This window comes from Lagenorhynchus albirostris, chromosome 17, assembly GCF_949774975.1.
Source record: "Lagenorhynchus albirostris chromosome 17, mLagAlb1.1, whole genome shotgun sequence".
NCBI classification, from domain to species: Eukaryota; Metazoa; Chordata; class Mammalia; order Artiodactyla; family Delphinidae; genus Lagenorhynchus; species Lagenorhynchus albirostris.
This window is the reverse complement of record NC_083111.1, coordinates 66139688-66149861: the sequence shown is the minus strand read 5'-3', so window position 1 is coordinate 66149861 and position 10174 is coordinate 66139688.

The following is a 10174-nucleotide window of genomic DNA, read 5'->3' as shown; positions in this document are numbered from 1 at the left end:
TTTTGTGTGATGAAAAATTTTGAATGTACAGAAAACTGGAGAGAATAGTATAATACACATCTGTGTATTCATTATCTTAGAGATGAGTAAGATAAGATCCTCGCCTCAGGGATCTCAGGGCCTAATGAAGGAGGAATAGTCACAGGACTAGATAATTATAAAACAGTGTGTGAGCTCTGCCAGAGACAGGCGCTGCGTATTCCACAAGTCTGCAACCTTCTGTCAAATAACAGAAGAAGAAAAAAAGAAAAATTGGTTCAAGGAGGCAGTTGGAAAAAACAACTAAAGAAAGTTTTACAGGTCATGACGTGGATGTCAAATTCCCTTAATCTCCTGGTCCTTCATTCTTATGAGTCAACAGGGGTTGATAGTTAAAATCATTTGATACCCCAGTCGTTCAGTCTGTTTTTCTCTTCAAAGCTCCTTCAAAGACAGCACCCAATCCATGCGTCCCGTTCCAGCCAGCCTTCCATGACCACAGACATGAAAGCCAGGCTCCCAGCAAGGAGGATGGTCTGCATCCGTGGCCTGGGATAGGATGGAAGAGTCCTCAGGGACTATGACCCTCGGGGCGTGTATCCCACGTACCAGCCCATTTTGAATGTGCGTGTGCCCACGGGCTGCCTCCAGTGTTGTAATGGGTCCTGAGCCACGAAGAGCACTTGACGAAGGGCTGGAGGCTTGTGGGTAGAAGCATGGGCTTCCCTCTCAGAGAAACCTGGGTTCAAATCCTAGCTCTGACACTTACTAGTTTCTGTGGCCTTGGGCAGATTTCTGAATCCTACCGTGACGAAATCCTTCTGAAGTCTAAACTTTACTCTGATGTGGAAAAGTAAGCAATTTCTCCATGCAGGGGATCAACGTTTTCATGTGCCATGGAAGTCCTTCCTCCTAGGAGCCCTAGTCGTTCTTACACAACATGCTGATAATTTGCCACACCAGGGAGTTGGAAGCAGCATGTAAAACTTCTGGGACATATATATGTGTTAGCACATGGTATTTATTTTTCTCTTTCTGACTTACTCTGTATGACAGACTCTAGGTCCACCCACCTCACTACAAATAACTCAATTTCATTTCTTTATGGCTGAGTAATATTCCATTGCATATATGTGCCACATCTTCTTTATCCATTCATCTGTCGATGGACGCTTAGGTTGCTTCCATGTCCTGCCTATTGTAAATAGAGCTGCAATGAACATTGTGGTACATGACTCTTTTTTTTTTTTTTTTTTTTTTTTTGCGGTACACGGGCCTCTCACTGCTTTGGCCTCTCCCGTTGTGGAGCACAGGTTCCGGACACGCAGGCTCAGCGGCCATGGCTCACGGGCCTAGCCGCTCCGCGGCATGTGGAATCTTCCCAGCCCGGGGCACGAACCCGCGTCCCCTGCATCGGCAGGCGGACTCTCAACCACTGCACCACCAGGGAAGCCCCATGACTCTTTTTGATAGGAATCTTAAAAAAAAAAAAAAAAAAATGGTTCTGAAGAACCTAGGGGCAGGACAGGAATAAAGACACAGACGTAGAGAATGGACTTGAGGACACGGGGAGGGGGAAGGGTAAGCTGGGACAAAGTGAGAGAGTGGCATGGACATATATACACTACCAACTCTAAAATAGATAGCTAGTGGGAAGCAGCCGCATAGCACAGGGAGATCAGCTCGGTGCTTTGTGACCACCTAGAGGGGTGGGATAGGGAGGGTGGGAGGGAGACACAAGAGGGAGGAGATATGGGGATATATGTATAGGTATAGCTGATTCACTTTGTTATAAAGCAGAAACTAACACACCATTGTAAAGCAATTATACTCCAATAAAGATGTTAAAAAAAACCCAAAAAACCAAAAAAAAAAAAAACTTCTGGGACACCCACGGATTTAAAAATCCCTTATAGAGAACTTCATCCTGCTAAGACCAACCCAATTCCCAGCCTGATTCCCACGTTGGCACCTGGGAGGCTTTTCCACCTCTGCAGGGTAGAGACAGCATCCGGGCAGAGAGCTGGGGTAGCTGTCTTTCCAGGGCAGCTGGTCAAATGACCCCAAACAAAGGTTCTCTGTTTCCTCTAACAAAGGCCATTGTGAGTGTATTATGGTTGAGCAGAGATGCAAAGAAATATTCCTGGACAGCCAGCCTACTTTTCAGTTTTCCCTGCTGCTAATTTGCTGCTCTTTAATTAAATGCTGTTTATGGGCACACAAGCTCCTTTAAAGTTCCCTCAGGGCGGTGCTGACAAACCTTGCTCAAAAGCTTTAGAGCTGTTGCCCTAAAGCTTTCGTTAGCTCACTGCTGGCCAAGTGAGCTGGAGTTTGGAGACTTTTGTTTGATTTTTTTTTTTTTTTTGCGGTACGCGGGCCTCTCACTGCTGTGGCCTCTCCCGTTGCGGAGCCCAGGCTCCGGATGCGCAGGCTCAGCGGCCATGGTTCACGGGCCCAGCCGCTCCGCGGCACGTGGGATCTTCCCGGACCGGGGCACGAACCCGTGTCCCCTGCGTCGGCAGGCGCCACCAGGGAAGCCCCTGGAGACTTTTAAGAGGAGGTTGGCTCAGATCCCTGTGATCGTAGCATCTCACAGTTGGAATGAATACTTGATGGTTGTCTGGTTTAAACCCCCTCATTTTTCAAACGAGGAAACTGAGGCTTAAAGAGCGGAAATCACTTGTCCAGGGTTGTATAAGCCATTAGTAGTAAAGCAGGGGCTAGAATTCAGGGCCCCTGAATTCTGGGGTGGCCTTGCCATGGATACTCCCTGTCATTGTGGAAAGTCACTTGTCCTCTGCTGCTTAACCGTGTTTCTATTTCTGGTCTCACGAGAATTCCTACCAGACAGAGAACAGTAAGAACAGATGTGAAGATGAGCATGGTCCTTGAACATGGGTAATGAGGCCTATCCTCTTAGTAGCGGGATATGTTTTCAGTTGGTTTTCCAGTTTCATTTCACATTTACTGAAACGACTCCTCATGTAACCCTATTGAAGCTGTGACCCACATGGTCCAGTCCTAGAATTAGTTACGGAAGAATAATCCAAATAAACCAAAACATGATGAAAAGGGAACTTAGTTTTTTTTTTTTTTTTTTTTTTTTGCGGTACGCGGGCCTCTCACTGTCATGGCCTCTCCCGTTGCGGAACACAGGCTCCAGACGCGCAGGCTCAGCGGCCATGGGTCACCGGCCCAGCCGCTCCGCGACATGTGGGATCTTCCTGGACCGGGGTGTGAACCCGTCTCCCCTGCATCGGCAGGCGGACTCTCAACCACTGCGCCACCAGTGAAGCCAGAACTTAATATTTTTAAGAACTTAATATTTTTCTCATCTTTCTCAAAGGACATTCAGCAGGCTTCCAGGTATACCCCATGGCATGTTCTTTGGACCCTTGCCCAGTTTTTTTATATCCCACACTCTGTTTGAAGCTGTTCCCTCCCTAGAACTTTGAAGAACTTTTTCCTTCTCCACCAGCTCCAGTGGCTTCTACTTACTGAACTTCCTCTTTTTTTCTCTTTTCATTCTTTATTACATAGATTGATCTGGCCTGTTTCCTTTAGTCCTTCTGCTTCTGCTTCAAGCCCTCTGCTGCTGTCTTTCTTTGCTGACTCCAGACTCTGCACCAAAAACGTCTAGGAATTGGTCTCTCAGGTGATGGGGGAAGAAGAAGAATTAGGCTGTTAGTTAGGGTTCTCTTGGGCAGGTTGGGTAAAGGGAAGAAGTTTGTGAACATTAATCTATTTTATCCCATCCTGGGTATTTTCCCACAAATGATTATTGTTTTCAAATATCTTACTACCATCCCGAGTCTAATTAAACTTCTGACATTGCCAGTGAAGATTTATTCATACAACACACTATATAATGCATGCTTGCCTCGTCTTGAGCCTGTGTTAGCAAAAAAGTTAAAGAAAACCCAGGTCAAATCATTATGCTGTACACCTTAAATGTGTACAGTGCTGTATGTCAATTATATCTCAATAAAACTGGAAAGAAAAAAAGAAGTAAAAAAAAAGAAGATAACGTGGATTTTATCTGCAAGGAGGCCACAGGCTTATGTGGTAGACAAACACAGAGATAATTATAATACTGTGTGTCTAGAATTATAATAGAGACATACAGAAGGGGTTTTAGGAGCACAGAGGAAGAAGCACCTGACTTGGCTGGAAGGGGTCAGGAGAGGATTCTTGGAGCACATGATATTATTCATCTGGGCCAGGCAAGAGAGAAGGTGGAGGGTGTGGGACACAGTAGTTGAGGATGGGCTTCAATAGTGTCTCTGTGTGTGTGTGTGTGTGTGTGTGTGTGTGTGTGTGTGTGTGTGAACAGGGGTCGGGAGAGAGGAGGTGGGGGATACAGTAGGTTGGAGGTTGGGAGGTACAGGCAGGATGCCAAGAGGAGCTTGGGCTTAATCTGTAGGCAGTGGGAGCCACCGACAGTCAGACGAGAGGCATGATGGGACTTACACTGTAGAAAAGATTACTCTGGCTGCAGCCTGGAACACAGATGGGGCTGGTGGGGAGAGACTGGGGCAGGGAGGCAAGTTAGGAGGCTGTGCAGGGAAATGGGGGCGAGGGACTGAATGATGACAGTAGTTCTGGGGCTGGTGGAGGGGTGATTCGGAGAGAGATTTGGGAGCTAGAGGTGAGAGAACTTGGTGTTTGGTTAAAACCCAGGGTTGTAAAAAATGCCCCCCCTTGTTTCTGGCTTGGGCAGTTGGATTGCTGCTGCCACTCACTCTTCCCCAAGATAGGAAAGGTCGGAACAGGTTCTGGGGGAAAAGATAACAGTTTTGTAGTAATTTAAGTGTTCCTTAAATCAGCTTTCCCTGTAACTCAAGACTTAACTTTATTCGGTTTCTAGTTTCTATTGTCACATACTCTCTCTCTCTCTCTCTCTATATATATACATATAAAATTATATGTTAAAAATAAAAATATATAATCACATATATTTATGTTATATAAAAATATAAAAGATATGAAAATGAAAATATATTCTTATGTATATGTAAAATTGAGATACCATACAATTCACCCATTCGATGCATACAATTCAATGGCTTTTTGTATATTCACAGAGTTGTGTAACCATCACCACAATATCAATCTTGTAACATTTTCATTACCCCACAAAGAAATCTCACATCTCTTAGCCCCCAATCCTCTGTCTAGCCCCCTACCCACTTTCTGTCTCTCTAGATCTGCCTATTCTGAACATGTCATATAAATGGAATCATAGCCAGTATATTTTCAAACTATATTCTAATCTGCTCTTGCATTTTTTTAACATCTTTAATGGAGTATAATTACTTTACAATGGTGTGTTAGTTTCTGCTTTATAACAGAGTGAATCAGGTATACATATACATATATCCCCATATCCCCTCCCTCTTGTGTCTCCCTCCCACCCTCCCTATCTCACCCCTCTAGGTGGTCACAAAGCACCGAGCTGATCTCCCTGTGCTATGCGGCTGCTTCACACTAGCTAATTGTTTTACATTTGGTAGTGTATATATGTCCATGCCACTCTCTCACTTCATCCCAATTTACCCTTCCCACTCCCCGTGTCCTCAAGTCCATTTTCTATGTCTTTATTCCTGCCATGCCCCTAGGTTCTTCAGAACCTTTTTTTTTTAGATTCCATATATATGTGTTAGCGTATGGTATTTGTTTTTCTCTTTCTGACTTACTTCAGTCTGTATGACAGACTCTAAGTCCATCCACCTCACTACAAATAACTCAATTTCGTTTCTTTTTACAGCTGAGTAATATTCCATTGTATATATGTGTCACATCTTCTTTATCCATTCATCTGTCGATGGACACTTAGGTTGCTTCCATGTCCTCGCTATTGTAAATAGTGCTGTAATGAACATTGTGGTACATGACTCTTTTTGAATTATGGTTTTCTTAGGGTATATGCCCAGTAGTGGGATTGCTGGGTCATATGGTAGTTCTATTTTTAGTTTTTTAAGGAACCTCCATACTGTTCTCCATAGTGGCTGTATTAATTTACATTCCCACAAACTGTGCAAAACCGTTTCCTTTTCTCCACACCCTTTCCAGCATTTATTGTTTGTAGATTTTTTGATGATGGCCATTCTGACTGGTGTGTGGTGATATCTCATTGTAGTTTTGACTTGCATTTCTCTAATGATTAGTGACGTTGAGCATCCTTTCATGTGTTTGTTGGCAATCTGTTTATCTTCTTTGGAGAAATGTCTATTTAGGTCTTCTGCCCATTTTTTGATTGGGTTGTTTGTTTTTTTGATATTGAGCTGCATGAGCTGCTTGTAAGTTTTGGAGATTAATCCTTTGTCAGTTGCTTCATTTGCAAATATTTTCTCCCATTTTGAGGGTTGTCTTTTCGTCTTATTTATGGTTTCCTTTGCTGTGCAAAAGCTTTGAAGTTTCATTAGGTCCCATTTGTTTATTTTTGTTTTTATTTCCATTTCTCTAGGAAGTGGGTCAAAAAAGGATCTCGCTATGATTTATGTCATAGAATGTTCTGCCTATGTTTTCCTCTAAGAGTTTGATAGTGTCTGGCCTCACATTTAGATCTTTAATCCATTTTGAGTTTATTTTTGTGTATGGTGTTAGGGAGTGTTCTAATTTCATTCTTTTACATGTAGCTGTCCAGTTTTCCCAGCACTGCTTATTGAAGAGGCTGTCTTTTCTCCACTGTATATTCTTGCCTCCTTTATCAAATATAAGGTGACCATAAGTGCGTGGGTTTCTCTCTGGGCTCTCTATCCTGTTTCAATGATCTATATATCTGTTTTTGTGCCAGTACCATGTTCTCTTGATTACTGTAGCTTTGTAGTATAGCCTGAAGTCAGGGAGCCTGATTCCTCTAACTTCGTTTTTCTTTCTCAAGATTGCTTTGGCTTTTTGGGTCTTTTTTGTTTCCATACAAATTGTGAAAATTTTTGTTGTAGTTCTGTGAAAAATGCCATTGGTAGTTTGAAAGGGATTGCCTTGAATCTATAGATTGCTTTGGGTAGTAGAGTCATTTTCACAATGTTGATTCTTCCAATCCAAGAACATGGTATACCTCTCCATCTGTTTGTATCATTTTTAATTTCTTTCATTAGTGTCCTTTAGTTTTCTGCATACAAGTCTTTTATATCTTTAGGTAGGTTTATTCCTAGGTATTTTATTCTTTTTGTTGCAGTGGTAAATGGGAGTGTTTCCTTAATTTCTCTTTCAGATTTTTCATCATTAGTGTATAGGAATGTAAGAGATTTCTGTGCATTAAGTTTGTATCTTGATACTTTACCAAATTCATTGATTAGCTCTAGTAGTTTTGTGATAGCATTTTTAGGATTCTCTATGTATAGTATCATGTCATCTGCGAACTGTGACAGCTTTCCTTCTTCTTTTCGAATTTGGATTACTTTTATTTCTTTTTCTTCTCAGATTGCTGTGGCTAAAACTTCCAAAACTATGTTGAATAATAGTGGTAAGAGTGGACAACCTACCCTTGTTCCTGATCTTAGAGGAAATGCTTTCAGTTTTTCACCATTGAGAATGATGTTGGCTGTGGGTTTGTCATATAGGGCCTTTATTATGTTGAGCTAAGTTCCCTCTATGCCTACTTTCTGGAGAATTTTTATCATAAATCGGTGTTGAATTCTGTTGAAGGATTTTTCTGCGTCTATTGAGATAATCATATGGTTTTTCTCCTTCAATTTGTTAATATGGTTTATCACATTGATTGATTTGAGTATACTGAAGAATCCTTGCATTCCTGGGGTAAACCCCACTTGATTATGGTGTATGATACTTTTAGTGTGCTGTTTGCTAGTATTGTGTTGAGGATTTTTGCATCTATGTTCATCAGTGATACTGGCCTGTAATTTTCTTTCTTTGTGACATCTTTGTCTGGTTTTGGTATCAGGGTGATGGTGGCCTCGTAGAATGAGTTTGGGAGTATTCCTCCCTCTGCTATATTTTGGAAGAATTTGAGAAGGATAGGTGTTAGCTCTTCTCTAAATGTTTGATAGAATTCGCCTGTGAACACATCTGGTCCTGGGTCCTGGGCTTTTGTTTGTTGTAAGATTTTTTTTTTTTTTTTTTTGCAGTACGAGGGCCTCTCACTGTCGTGGCCTCTCCCGTTGCGGAGCACAGGCTCCAGATGCGCAGGCCCAGCGACCATGGCCCACGGGCCCAGCCACTCCGAGGCATGTGGGATCTTCCCAGACCGGGGCACAAACCCGTGTCCCTTGCATCGGCAGGCGGACTCTCAACCACTGCACCACCAGGGAAACCCTGTTGTAAGGTTTTTAATCACAGTCTCAATTTCAGTGATTGCGATTGGTCTGTTTATATTTTCTATTTCTTCCTGGTTCAATCTCAGAAGGTTGTGCTTTTCTAAGAATTTGTCCATTTTTTCCAGGTTGTCCATTTTAATGGCATAGAGTTGCTTGTAGTAATCTCTCATGATCCTTTGTATTTCGGCAGTGTCAGTTGTTACTTCTCCTTTTTCATTTCTAATTCTATTGATTTGAGTCTTCTCCCTTTTTTTTCTTGATAAGTCTGGCTAACGGTTTATCAATTTTGTTTATTTTCTCAAAGAACCAGCTTTTAGTTTTATTGATCTTTGCTATCATTTCCTTCAATTCTTTTTCATTTATTTCTGATCTGATCTTTATGATTTCTTTCCTTCTGCTAACTTTGGGGTTTTTTTGTTCTTCTTTCCCTAATTGCTATAGGTGTAAGGTTAGGTTTTTTATTTGAGATATTTCTTGTTTCTTGAGGTAGGATTGTATTGCTATAAACTTCCCTCTTAGAACTGCTTTTGCTGCATCCCATAGGTTTTGGGTCGTCGTGTTTTCATTGTCATTTGTTTCTAGGTATTTTTTGATTTCCTCTTTGATTCCTTCAGTGAGCACTTGGTTATTTAGCAGTGTATTGTTTAGCCTCCATGTGTTTGTATTTTTTACAGCATAGTGTTGTGGTCAGAAAAGATACTTGATACGATTTCAATTTACTTAAATTTACCAAGGCTTGATTTGTGACCAAGATATGATCTATCCTGCAGAATGTTCCATGAGCACTTGAGAAGAAAGTGTATTCTGTTGTTTTTGGATGGAATGTCCTATAAATATCAATTAAGTCCACCTTGTTTAATGTGTCATTTAAAGCTTGTGTTTCCTTATTTATTTTCATTTTGGATGATCTGTCCATTGGTGAAAGCGGGGTGTTAAAGGCCCCCACTATGACTGTGTTACTTTCGATTTCCCCTTTTATGGCTGTTGTCATTTGCCTTATGTATGTTGGGTGCATAAATATGTACAATTGTTATATCTTCTTCTTGGATTGATCCCTTGATCATTATGTAGTGTCCTTCTTTGTCTCTTGTAATAGTCTTTATTTATTTTATTTTTTTTTTTTTTTGCGGTACGCAGGACTCTCACTGTTGTGGCCTCTCCCGTTGCGGAGCATAGGCTTAGGACGTGCAGGCTCAGTGGCCATGGCTCACGGGCCCAGCCGCTCTGCAGCATGTGGGATGTTCCTGGACCGGGGCATGAACCCATGTCCCCTGCATCGGCAGGCGGACTCTCAACTGCTGCACCACCAGGGAGGCCCTATTTTAAAGTCTATATTGTCTGATATGAGAATTGCTAGTCCAGCTTTCTTTTGATTTCCACTTGCATGGAATATCTTTTTCCATCCCCTCACTTTCAATCTGTATGTGTCCCTAAGTCTGAAGTGGGCCTCTTGTAGACAGCATATATACGGGTCTTGTTTTTGTATCCATTCAGCCAGTCTATGTCTTTTGCTTGGAGCATTTAATCCATTTACATTTAAGGTAGTTATCAATATGTATGTTCCTATTGCCATTTTCTTAATTGTTTTGGGTTTGTTTTTGTAGGTCTTTTCCTTCTCTTGTGTTTCCTGCCTAGAAAAGTTCCTTTAGCATTTGTTATAAAGCTGGTTTGGTGGTGCCGAATTCTCTTAGCTTTTGCTTCTCTGTAAAGGTTTTAATTTCTCTGTCGAATCTGAATGAGATCCTTGCTGGGTAGAGTAATCTTGGTTGTAGGTTCTCCCCTTTCATCACTTTAAATATGTTGTGCCACTCCCTTCTAGCTTGCAGAGTTTCTGCTGAAAGATCAGCTGTTAACCTTATGGGGATTCCCTTGTATGTTATTTGTTGTTTTTCCCTTGCTGCTTTTAATATCTTTTC